We start from the raw sequence: 12,439 nt of genomic DNA on the forward strand, positions 1-12,439 counted from the left end.
CTTGTCATGTTTTGTCTGCTTTTATTAGTAGGAAAATACCAGACCTATAGAATTTGGAAAATATTTCACTTCTATTTTCTATAACAATATGTAAAGAAATGGTATTGGTTGCAATAAGTTACTTAAAAGTTTGGTAGAATTTATGGGTGAATTTGGACATGGATTTTTTTCTTGTGGTAAATTTTTTAAATTACAAATTCAATCGCTATAGGTGTAATAGGTCAACTTCAATTTTCAACTTCTTGAATTTGTTTCAGTAGTTTGTTTCTTTCTAGTAATATGTTCATTTCACCTACATTATTTGATTTATTGGCAAACAGTTGTTCATAGTATTCTCTTACATTCTTTGTTTCTTTAATGTAAATAGTAATGCCCACTCTCTCATTACTCATTTTAGTAATTTGAATGTTCTTCTTCTTCTTTTTTTTTTTTGGTCAGTTTAGTTAAAGATTTATGAATTTTGTTGGTCTTTTCAGACAAGCAATTTTTTTTGTTTTGTTGATTTTCAATTTATTGGGGCTTATTTTATGGCATAACATATTGTCTATCCTGGAGAATGTTCTATGTGCACTTGAGAAGAATATGTATTCTGCCTTGTTGGAGGGGAGTATACTATAGATGCTATTATGCCTAGTTTCTTTATATTGTTGTTAAAATCTTCTATTTCCTTGTTAATCTACTTTCATGTTCTATACATTCCTAAAAGTAGAGTATTAAAGTTTCCAACTATTACTGAATTCCTTATAACTCTTTTCAATCCTGTGACTTTCTGTTTCTTTAGTTTGGGGCTCAGTTTTTTAAGTGCATATGCACCTATGTGTATAATTTTACTTTCTCACAGATGGATAGACTCTTTATCATTATAAAATGTTTTTCTTTATTTGTAATAAACTTCTATGTTTTAAAGTCTATTTTTTCCATTATTACAGCCACTCCAGCTCTACTTAATAGTGAAAAACTGAATTCTTTCCTTTTATTTTCTGGAACAAAGCAAAGATACTCTACTCAGCATTCCTATTCAGCATTGTAGTAGAAGTCCTAAATAGTGCAATTACTCATGAAATACAAACAGCATTAATACTAATTGGAAGGGGGGAAAATCTTTCCCAACTTGCAGACAACATAATTGTCTACAAAAAATTCCCAAGAAATCTACAAAACAAAAACCTTTAGGAATATCAAGTGAGTTTAACAAAAATTTGGAATATAAGTCAACACATAACATCTATTATATATCTATAAACCACTAATGAATTTTAAAAAATTACAATAGTTCCAAAAATTAAAATTGAAGAAAACAATATAATTTATGATAACTCAAAATAGGAAAGCAATTAGGTGTGAATTTAACAAAAAAATAAATAAGATCTGCATGTTGAAAACTATAAAGCACTGATTCAAGAAATCTAAGGAGATCTAAAGAAAGGAAAGACATCTAGCATTCGTGGATTTGTAGAATCTACATAGTAACATGACAAATATCCCGAAATTAATCTAGATTTAACACAATTTCAACCAAAACCCAATTTTTTTTCTAGTTTTTGGAAAACTGATTCCATAACTTATAGGAAAAATGAAAGGAATTAGAATAACCAAACCAATTTTGAAAAAGAGGAATATATTTGCAGGAATCATACTACTTGAGATTAAGATTCAATTTATTTTAAAAAATCTTTTTAATTTTTTGATTTATTTTGAGAGGGGGGAAGGGAGAGGTGGAGAGAAATGAAGACAGAAAATCCCAAACAGGCTCTGCAGTGTCAGCGCAAAGCCCAATGCAAAGCTCAATCCCATGAACTGTGATATCATGACCTGAGCCGAAATCAAGTCAGAGATTGACTAAGCCACCCTGGCTCCCAAGATTAAGAAGCACTTTAAAACGACAGTGTCATTGACAGAGACAAGATGGTGGTGTAGGAGGACGCTGGGCTCAAGGCGTCCTGCTGATCACTTTGATTCCACCCACACCTGACTAAATAACCCAGAAAACAGCCAGAAGACTAGCAAAACAGACTCTCTGGAGCCAAGCATAGACAAGAAGCCCAAAGAAGAGGGTAGGAAGGGCGGAGGGATGGTGCGCTCTACTCGGACTGGGGAGGGAGCCGAGGCAGTGTAAGGGCAGCCCGCCCTGCAAGGCAGAGCCCCCGAAGTCTAGCTTGCAAAAGTGGAGGGGCCGGACTACGTGAGTTCTGACAGCCAGTGGGACTTAACATCTGGAATGTCATAAGTCAACAGCTCTGCTCAGAGAGCAGGAGGGCAAGAGAACAATGGGAGGGAGAGTTTTTGAGCTCTGGAAGACAGAGTTCAGCTCGGCGGGGAACAAAGGCGCTGGCCAGCGCCATCTATATTCCCCATCCCCCAGACAAAATCCCAAAGGAAACCAGTTTCTGTCACCGAACTTCCTTGCACTGTGCAAACAACCAGTGCTGTGCTTCTGTGGATCCATCCCTCCAACAGGTCGGCCTGCCTCCCTCCCGGTGCTGCAGGACCCTTCTGCAGCAGACCACTAATGGCAAAGCGAGCTAAGCCTGCCCCTCCCACCCCTGTGCACCTTGCGGATCCACCCTGGCTAATATGCCAGATCCCATCGAAGCAGCACTACAAGCCTGACAGTGTGCAAGTAGCCCAGTCAGGGGCCACACCACTCCACAGTGAGTCCTGCCCCTGGGAGGGGGGAAGATAAGCTACACACCAGTGTGAATGTGGCCACAGTGGTGGGCTGGGGACAGACATCTGGTCTGACTGCGGCCCCGCCCAACAACACAGGTTACACCAGACAGCACAGGGGAAGTGCCCTGCAGTTCCCAAATACTCCAGGGACTATCCAAAATGATGAAAAGGAAGTATTCTCCTCAAAAGAAACTCCAGGAAGTAGCGACAGCTAACGAACTGATCAAAAACGATTTAAGCAGTGTAACAGAAAATTAATTTAAAATAATACTCATAAAATTAATCGCTGAGCTTGAAAAAAGCATAGAGGACAGAAGAGAATCTATTACTACAGAGATCAAGGGACTAAGAAACAGTCAGGAGGAGCTTTAAAAAATGCTATAAATGAGGTGCAAAATAAAATGGAGGCGACCACAGCTCAGATTGAAGAGGCAGAGGACAGACTAGGTGAATTAGAAGATAAAATTATGGAAAAAGAGGAAGCTTAGAAAAAGATTAAAAAAATCCAGGAGTATGAGGGGAGAATTAGAGAACTAAGTGATGCAATGAAACGTAATAAGATCCTTATAATAGGAATTCCATAAGAGGAAGAGAGAGAGAAAGGGGCTGAAGGTGTACTTGAACAAATCATAGCTGAGAACTTCCCTGATCTGGGGAAGGAAAAAGGCATTGAAATCCAAGAGGCATAGAGAAATCCCTTCAGCCATCACTTGAATCAATCTTCTGCACAACATATCATAGTGAAACTGGCAAAATATAAGGATAAAGAGAAAATTCTGAAAGCAGCTAAGGATAAACATGCTCTAACATATAAAGGGAGACCGATTAGACTAGCCGCAGATCTATCTACTGAAAGTCGGCAGGCCAGAAAGGAATGGCAGGAAATCTTCAATGTGATGAACAGAAAAAATGTGCAGCCAAGAATCCTCTATCCAGGCAAATCTGTCATTTAGAATAGAAGGAGAGATAAAGGTCTTCCCAAACAAACAAAAACTGAAGGAATTTGTCACCACTAAACCAGCCCTACAAGAGATCCTAAGGGGGATTCTGTGAGTGAAATGTTACAAGGACCACAAAGTACCAGAGACATTACTACAAGCATGAAACCTACAGACAACACAATGACTCTAAACCCATATCTTTCTATAATAACACTGAATGTAAATGGACTAAATGCACCAACCAAAAGACATAGGGTATCAGAATGGATAAAAAACAAGACCCATCTATTTGCTGTCTACAAGAGACTCATTTTAGACCTGAGGACAACTTCAGATTGAAAGTGAGGGGATGGAGAACTATCTATCATGCTACTGGAAGTCAAAAGAAAGCTGGAGTAGCCATACTTAGACAAACTAGACTTTCAATTAAAGGTTGTAACAAGAGATGAAGAAGGGCATTATATAATAATTACAGGGTCTATCCATCAGGAAGAGCTAACAATTATAAATGTCTATGCGCCGAATACGGGAGCCCCCAAATATATAAAACAATTAACCACAAACATAAGCAACCTTATTGATAAGAATGTGGTAATTGCAAGGGACTTTAATACCCCACTTACAACAATGGATAGATCATCTAGACACAGGATCAATAAAGAAACAAGGGCTCTGAATGATACATTGGGTCAGGTGGACTTGACAGATATATTCAGAACTCTGCATCCCAAAGCAACAGAATATACTTTCCTCTCGAGTGCACATGGAACATTCTCCAAGATAGATCACACTCTGGGTCAAAAAGCAGCCCTTAATAAGTATACAAGAATTGACATCATACCATGCACACTTTCAGACCGCAATGCTATGAAACATGAAATCAACCACAGGAAAATGTATGGGAAACCTCCAAAAGCATGGAGGTCAAAGAACACCCTACTAAAGAATGAGTGGGTCAACCAGGCAATTAGAGAAGAAATTAAAAATGTATATGGAAACGAATGAAGATGAAAAGACAACAATGCAAAAGCTTTGGGATGCAGAGAAGGCAGTCCTGAGAGGAAAATACATTGCAATCCAGGCCTATTTCAAGAAACAAGAAAAATCCCAAATACAAAATCTAAGAGCACTCCTAAAGGAAACAGAAGCAGAACAGCAAAGACACCCCAAACCCAGCAGAAGAAGAGAAATAATAAAGATCAGAGCAGAAATAAACAATATAGAATCTAAAAACCTGTAGAGCAGATCAATGAAACCAAGAGTCGGTTTTTTGAAAAAAAAATTAACAAAATTGATAAACCTCTAGCCAGGCTTCTCAAAAAGAAAAGGGAGATCACCCAAATAGATAAAATCATGAATGAAAATGGAATTATTACAACAAATACCTCACACATACAAGCAATTATCAGGGAATACTATGAAAAATTATATGGCGGGGCGCCTGGGTGGCGCAGTTGGTTAAGCGTCCGACTTCAGCCAGGTCACGATCTCGCGTTCCGTGAGTTCGAGCCCCGCGTCAGGCTCTGGGCTGATGGCTGGGAGCCTGGAGCCTGTTTCCAATTCTGTGTCTCCCTCTCTCTCTGGCCCTCCCCCGTTCATGCTCTGTCTCTCTCTGTCCCAAAAATAAATAAACGTTGAAAAAAAATTAAAAAAAAATTATATGGCAACAAACTGGACAACCTGGAAGAAATGAACAAATCCTAAACACCCACACTCTTCCAAAACTCAAACAGGAAGAAATAGAAAGCTTGAACAGATCCATAACCAGTGAAGAAATTGAATCAGTTATCAAAAAACTCCCAACAAGTAAGAGTCCAGGATCAGATAGCTCCCCAGGGGAATTCTACCAGACATTTAAAGCGGAGATAGTACCTATCCTTCTCAGGCTGTTCCAAAAAATAGAAAGGGAAGGAAAACTTCCAGAATCATTCCATGAATCCAGCATTACTTCGATTCCTAAACCAAAGAGACCCAGCAAAAAAAAGAGAACTACCGGCCAATATCCCAGATGAATATGGATGCAAAAATTCTCAATAAGATGCTAGCAAATTGAATTCAACAGCATATAAAAAGAATTATTCACCGCGTCCAACTGGGATTCATTCCTGGGCTGCAGGGCTGGTTCAACATTCGCAAATCAATCAATGTGATACATCACATTAATAAAAAAAAAACTGATAAGAACCATATGATCCTGTCAATCAATTCAGAAAAAGCATTTGACAAAATTCAGCATCCTTTCTTAATAAAAACGCGCGACAAAGTTGGGATAGAACGAACATAGTTAAACAGCATCAAAGCCATTTATGAAAAGCCCACAGCTAACATCATCCTCAATGGGGAAAAACTGAGAGCTTTCCCCCTGAGATCAGGAACACGACAGGGATGTCCACAATCACCGCTGTTGTTTCACATAGTGTTGGAAATGCTAGCATCAGCAATCATACAACAAAAGGAAATCAAAGGCATCAAAATTGGCAAAGATGAAGTCAAGCTTTCACTTTTTGTAGATGACATGATATTATACATGGAAATCCAGATAGACTCCACCAAAAGTCTTCTAGAACTGATACATGAATTCAGCAAAGTCACAGCATACAAAATCAATATACAGAAATCAGCTGCATTCTTATACACTAATAATGAAGCAACAGAAAGACAGATAAAGAAACTGATCCCATTCACACTTGCACCAAGAAGCATAAAATACCTAGGAATAAACCTAACCAATGATGTAAAAGATCTGTGTGCTGAAAACTATAGAAAGCTTATGAAGGAAATTGAAGAAGATACAAAGAAATGGAAAAACATTCCATGCTCATGGATTGGAAGAATAAATATTGTTAAAATGTCAATGCTACCCAAAGCTATCTACACATTCAATGCAATCCCAATCAAAATTGCACCAGCATTCTTCTCAAAGCTAGAACAAGCAATCCTAAAATTCATATGGAACCACAAAAGACCAAAAATGGCCAAAGTAACTTTGAAGAAGAGGACCAATGCAGGAGGCATCACAATCCCAAACTTTAGCCTCTCCTACAAAGCTGTAATCTTCAAAACAGCATGGTATTGGCACAAAAACAGACACATAGACCGATGTAATAGAATAGAAACCCCAGAATTAGACCCAAAAAGTATGGCCAAGTAATCTTTGACAAAGCAGGAAAGAATAGCCAATGGAAAAAAGACAGTCTCTTTATTTTTGTTTTTTTTTTTTGTTTGTTTGTTTTTTTTAATGAAATTTATTGACAAATTGGTTTCCATAAAACACCCAGTGCTCATCCCAAAAGGTGCCCTCCTCAATACCCATCACCCACCCTCCCCTCCCTCCCACCCCCCATCAACCCTCAGTTTGTTCTCAGTTTTTAACAGTCTCTTATGCTTTGGCTCTCTCCCACTCTAACCTCTTTTTTTTATTTTTTCCTTCCCCTCCCCCATGGGTTCCTGTTAAGTTTCTCAGGATCCACATAAGAGTGAAACCATATGGTATCTGTCTTTCTCTGTATGGCTTATTTCACTTAGCATTACACTCTCCAGTTCCATCCACGTTGCTACAAAGGGCCATATTTCATTTTTTCTCATTGCCACATAGTACTCCATTGTGTATATATACCACAATTTCTTTATCCATTCATCAGTTGATGGACATTTAGGCTCTTTCCATAATTTGGCTATTGTTGAGAGTGCTGCTATGAACATTGGGGTACAAGTGCCCCTATGCATCAGTACTCCTGTATCCCTTGGATAAATTCCTAGCAGTGCTATTGCTGGGTCATAGGGTAGGTCTATTTGTAATTTTCTGAGGAACCTCCACACTGCTTTCCAGAGCGGCTGCACCAATTTGCATTCCCACCAACAGTGCAAGAGGGTTCCCATTTCTCCACATCCTCTCCAGCATCTATAGTCTCCTGATTGGTTCATTTTGGCCACTCTGACTGGCGTGAGGTGATACCTGAGTGTGGTTTTGATTTGTATTTCCCTGATAAGGAGCGACGTTGAACATCTTTTCATGTGCCTGTTGGCCATCTGGATGTCTTCTTTAGAGAAGTGTCTATTCATGTTTTCTGCCCATTTCTTCACTGGGTTATTTGTTTTTCGGGTGTGGAGTTTGGTGAGCTCTTTGTAGATTTTAGATACTAGCCCTTTGTCCGATATGTCATTTGCAAATATCTTTTCCCATTCCGTTGGTTGCCTTTTAGTTTTGTTGGTTGTTTCCTTTGCTGTGCAGAAGCTTTTTATCTTCATAAGGTCCCAGTAATTCACTTTTGCTTTTAATTCCCTTGCCTTTGGGGATGTGTTGAGTAAGAGATTGCTACGGCTGAGGTCAGAGAGGTCTTTTCCTGCTTTCTCCTCTAAGGTTTTGATGGTTTCCTGTCTCACATTTAGGTCCTTTATCCATTTTGAGTTTATTTTTGTGAATGGTGTGAGAAAGTGGTCTAGTTTCAACCTTCTGCATGTTGCTGTCCAGTTCTCCCAGCACCATTTGTTAAAGAGGCTGTCTTTTTTCCATTGGATGTTCTTTCCTGCTTTGTCAAAGATGAGTTGGCCATACGTTTGTGGGTCTAGTTCTGGGGTTTCTATTCTATTCCATTGGTCTGTGTGTCTGTTTTTGTGCCAATACCATGCTGTCTTGATGATGACAGCTTTGTAGTAGAGGCTAAAGTCTGGGATTGTGATGCCTCCTGCTTTGGTCTTCTTCTTCAAAATTCCTTTGGCTATTCGGGGCCTTTTGTGGTTCCATATGAATTTTAGGATTGCTTGTTCTAATTTCGAGAAGAATGCTGGTGCAATTTTGATTGGGATTGCATTGAATGTGTAGATAGCTTTGGGTAGTATTGACATTTTGACAATATTTATTTTTCCAATCCATGAGCAGGGAATGTCTTTCCATTTCTTTAAATCTTCTTCAATTACCTTCATAAGCTTTCTATAGTTTTCAGCATACAGATCCTTTACATCTTTGGTTAGATTTATTCCTAGGTATTTTATGCTTCTTGGTGCAATTGTGAATGGGATCATTTTCTTGATTTGTCTTTCTGTTGCTTCATTGTTAGTGTATAAGAATGCAACTGATTTCTGGACATTGATTTTGTATCCTGCAACTTTGCTGAATTCATGTATCAGTTCTAGCAGACTTTTGGTGGAGTCTATCGGATTTTCCATGTATAATATCGTGTCATCTGCAAAAAGCGAAAGCTTGACTTCATGTTTGCCAATTTTGATGCCTTTGATTTCCTTTTGTTGTCTGATTGCTGATGCTAGAACTTCCAGCACTATGTTAAACAACAGCGGTGAGAGTGGGCATCCCTGTCGTGTTCCTGATCTCAGGGAAAAAGCTCTCAGTTTTTCCCCGTTGAGGATGATGTTAGCTGTGGGCTTTTCATAAATGGCTTTTATGATCTTTAAGTATGTTCCTTCTATCCCGACTTTCTCAAGGGTTTTTATTAAGAAAGGGTGCTGGATTTTGTCAAAGGCCTTTTCTGCATCGATTGACAGGATCATATGGTTCTTCTCTTTTTTTTTGTTAATGTGATGTATCACATTGATTGATTTGCGAATGTTGAACCAGCCCTGCATCCCAGGAATGAATCCCACTTGATCATGCTGAATAATTCTTTTTATATGCTGTTGAATTCGATTTGCTAGTATCTTATTGAGAATTTTTGCATCCATATTCATCAGGGATATTGGCCTGTAGTTCTCTTTTTTTACTGGGTCTCTGTCTGGTTTAGGAATCAAAGTAATACTGGCTTCATAGAATGAGTCTGGAAGTTTTCCTTCCCTTTCTATTTCTTGGAATAGCTTCAGAAGGATAGGTATTATCTCTGCTTTAAATGTCTGGTAGAACTCCCCTGGGAAGCCATCTGGTCCTGGACTCTTATTTGTTGGGAGATTTTTGATAACTGATTCAATTTCTTCGCTGGTTATGGGTCTGTTCAAGCTTTCTATTTCCTCCTGATTGAGTTTTGGAAGAGTGTGGGTGTTCAGGAATGTGTCCATTTCTTCCAGGTTGTCCAATTTGTTGGCATATAAGTTTTCATAGTATTCCCTGATAATTGTTTGTATCTCTGAGGGATTGGTTGTAATCATTCCATTTTCATTCATGATTTTATCTATTTGGGTCATCTCCCTTTTCTTTTTGAGAAGCCTGGCTAGAGGTTTGTCAATTTTGTTTATTTTTTCAAAAAACCAACTCTTGGTTTCGTTGATCTGCTCTACAGTTTTTTTAGATTCTATATTGTTTATTTCTGCTCTGATCTTTATTATTTCTCTTCTTCTGCTGGGTTTAGGCTGCCTTTGCTGTTCTGCTTCTACTTCCTTTAGGTGTGCTGTTAGATTTTGTATTTGGGATTTTTCTTGTTTCTTGAGATAGGCCTGGATTGCAATGTATTTTCCTCTCAGGACTGCCTTCGCTGCGTCCCAAAGCATTTGGATTGTTGTATTTTCATTTTCGTTTGTTTCCATATATTTTTTGATTTCTTCTCTAATTGCCTGGTTGACCCACTCATTCTTTAGTAGGCTGTTCTTTAACCTCCACGCTTTTGGAGGTTTTCCAGACTTTTTCCTGTGGTTGATTTCAAGCTTCATAGCATTGTGGTCTGAAAGTATGCATGGTATAATTTCAATTCTTGTAAACTTATGAAGGGCTGTTTTGTGACCCAGTATATGATCTATCTTGGAGAATGTTCCATGTGCACTCGAGAAGAAAGTATATTCTGTTGCTTTGGGATGCAGAGTTCTAAATATATCTGTCAAGTCCATCTGATCCAATGTCTCATTCAGGGCCCTTGTTTCTTTATTGACTGTGTGTCTAGATGATCTATCCATTTCTGTAAGTGGGGTGTTAAAATCCCCTGCAATTACCACATTCTTATCAATAAGGTTGCTTCTGTTTATGAGTAATCGTTTTATATACTTGGCGGCTCCGGTATTCGGCGCATAGACATTTATAATTGTTAGCTCTTCCTGATGGATAGACCCTGTAACTATTATATAATGTCCTTCTTCATCTCTTGTTACAGCCTTTAATTTAAAGTCTAGTTTGTCTGATATAAGTATGGCTACTCCAGCTTTCTTTTGGCTTCCAGTAGCATGATAAATAGTTTTCCATCCCCTCACTCTGAATCTAAAGGTGTCCTCAGGTCTAAAATGAGTCTCTTGTAGACAGCAAATAGATGGGTCTTGTTTTTTTATCCATTCTGATACCCCCTGTCTTTTGGTTGGCGCATTTAATCCGTTTACATTCAGTGTTATTATAGAAAATTACGGGTTTAGAGTCATTGTGATGTCTGTATGTTTTATGCTTGTAGTGATGTCTCTGGTACTTTGTCTCACAGGGTCCCCCTTAGGATCTCTTGTAGGGCTGGTTTAGTGGTGACAAATTCCTTCAGTTTTTGTTTGTTTGGGAAGACCTTTATCTCTCCTTCTATTCTAAATGACAGACTTGCTGGATAAAGGATTCTCGGCTGCATATTTTTTCTGTCTAGCACCCTGAAAATCTCGTGCCAAGTCTTTCTGGCCTGCCAAGTTTCAAAAGAGAGATCAGTCACGAGTCTTATAGGTCTCCCTTTATATGTGAGGGCACGTTTACCCCTTGCTGCTTTCAGAATTTTCTCTTTATCCTTGTATTTTGCCAGTTTCACTATGATATGTCGTGCAGAAGATCGATTCAAGTTACGTCTGAAGGGAGTTCTCTGTGCCTCTTGGATTTCAATGCCTTTTTCCTTCCCCAGTTCAGGGAAGTTCTCAGCTATTATTTCTTCAAGTACCCCTTCAGCACCTTTCCCTCTCTCTTCCTCCTCTGGAATACCAATTATGCGTATATTATTTCTTTTTAGTGTATCACTTAGTTCTCTAATTTTCCCCTCATACTCCTGGATTTTTTTATCTCTCTTTTTCTCAGCTTCCTCTTTTTCCATAACTTTATCTTCTAGTTCACCTATTCTCTCCTCTGCCTCTTCCATCCGAGCTGTGGTGGTTTGCATTTTGTTTTGCATTTCCTTTAAAGCGTTTTTCAGCTCCTCGTGACTGTTCCTTAGTCCCTTGATCTCTGTAGCAAGAGATTCTCTGCTGTCCTGTATACTGTTTTCCAGCCCAGCGATTAATTTTATGACTATTATTCTAAATTCACACTCTGTTATATTATTTAAATCCTTTTTGATCAGTTCATTAGCTGTTGTTATTTCCTGGAGATTCTTCTGAGGGGAATTCTTCCGTTTGGTCATTGTGGATAGTCCCTGGAGTGGTGAGGACCTGCAGGGCACTTCCCCTGTGCTGTGGTGTATAACTGGAGTTGGTGGGCGGGGCCGCAGTCAGTCCTGATGTCTGCCCCCAGCCCACCGCTGGGGCCACAGTCAGACTGGTGTGTGCCTTCTCTTCCCCTCTCCTAGGGGCGGGATTCACTGTGGGGTGGCGTGGCCCATCTGGGCTACTTGCACACTGCCAGGCTTGTGATGCTGGGGATCTGGCGTATTAGCTGGGGTGGGAAGGCAAGGTGCACGGCGGGAGGGGGGGCAGGCTTAGCTCGCTTCTCCTTAGGTGATCCACTTCAGGAGGGGCCCTGTGGCAGCCGGAGGGAGTCAGATCCGCTGCCGGAGGTTTGGCTCCGCAGAAGCACAGAGTTGGGTGTTTGCGCGGAGCGAGCAATTTCCCTGGCCGGAACCGGTTCCCTTTGGGATTTTGGCTGGGGGATGGGCGGGGGAGATGGCGCTGGCGAGCGCCTTTGTTCCCCACCAAACTGAGCTCTGTCGTCCGGGGGCTCCGCAGCTCACCCTCCCTTTGTCCTCCAGCCTTCCCACTTTCCGAGCAGAGCTGTTAACTTATGA

This window comes from Lynx canadensis, chromosome X (assembly GCF_007474595.2).
Source record: "Lynx canadensis isolate LIC74 chromosome X, mLynCan4.pri.v2, whole genome shotgun sequence".
In the NCBI taxonomy this organism is placed as follows: domain Eukaryota; kingdom Metazoa; phylum Chordata; class Mammalia; order Carnivora; family Felidae; genus Lynx; species Lynx canadensis.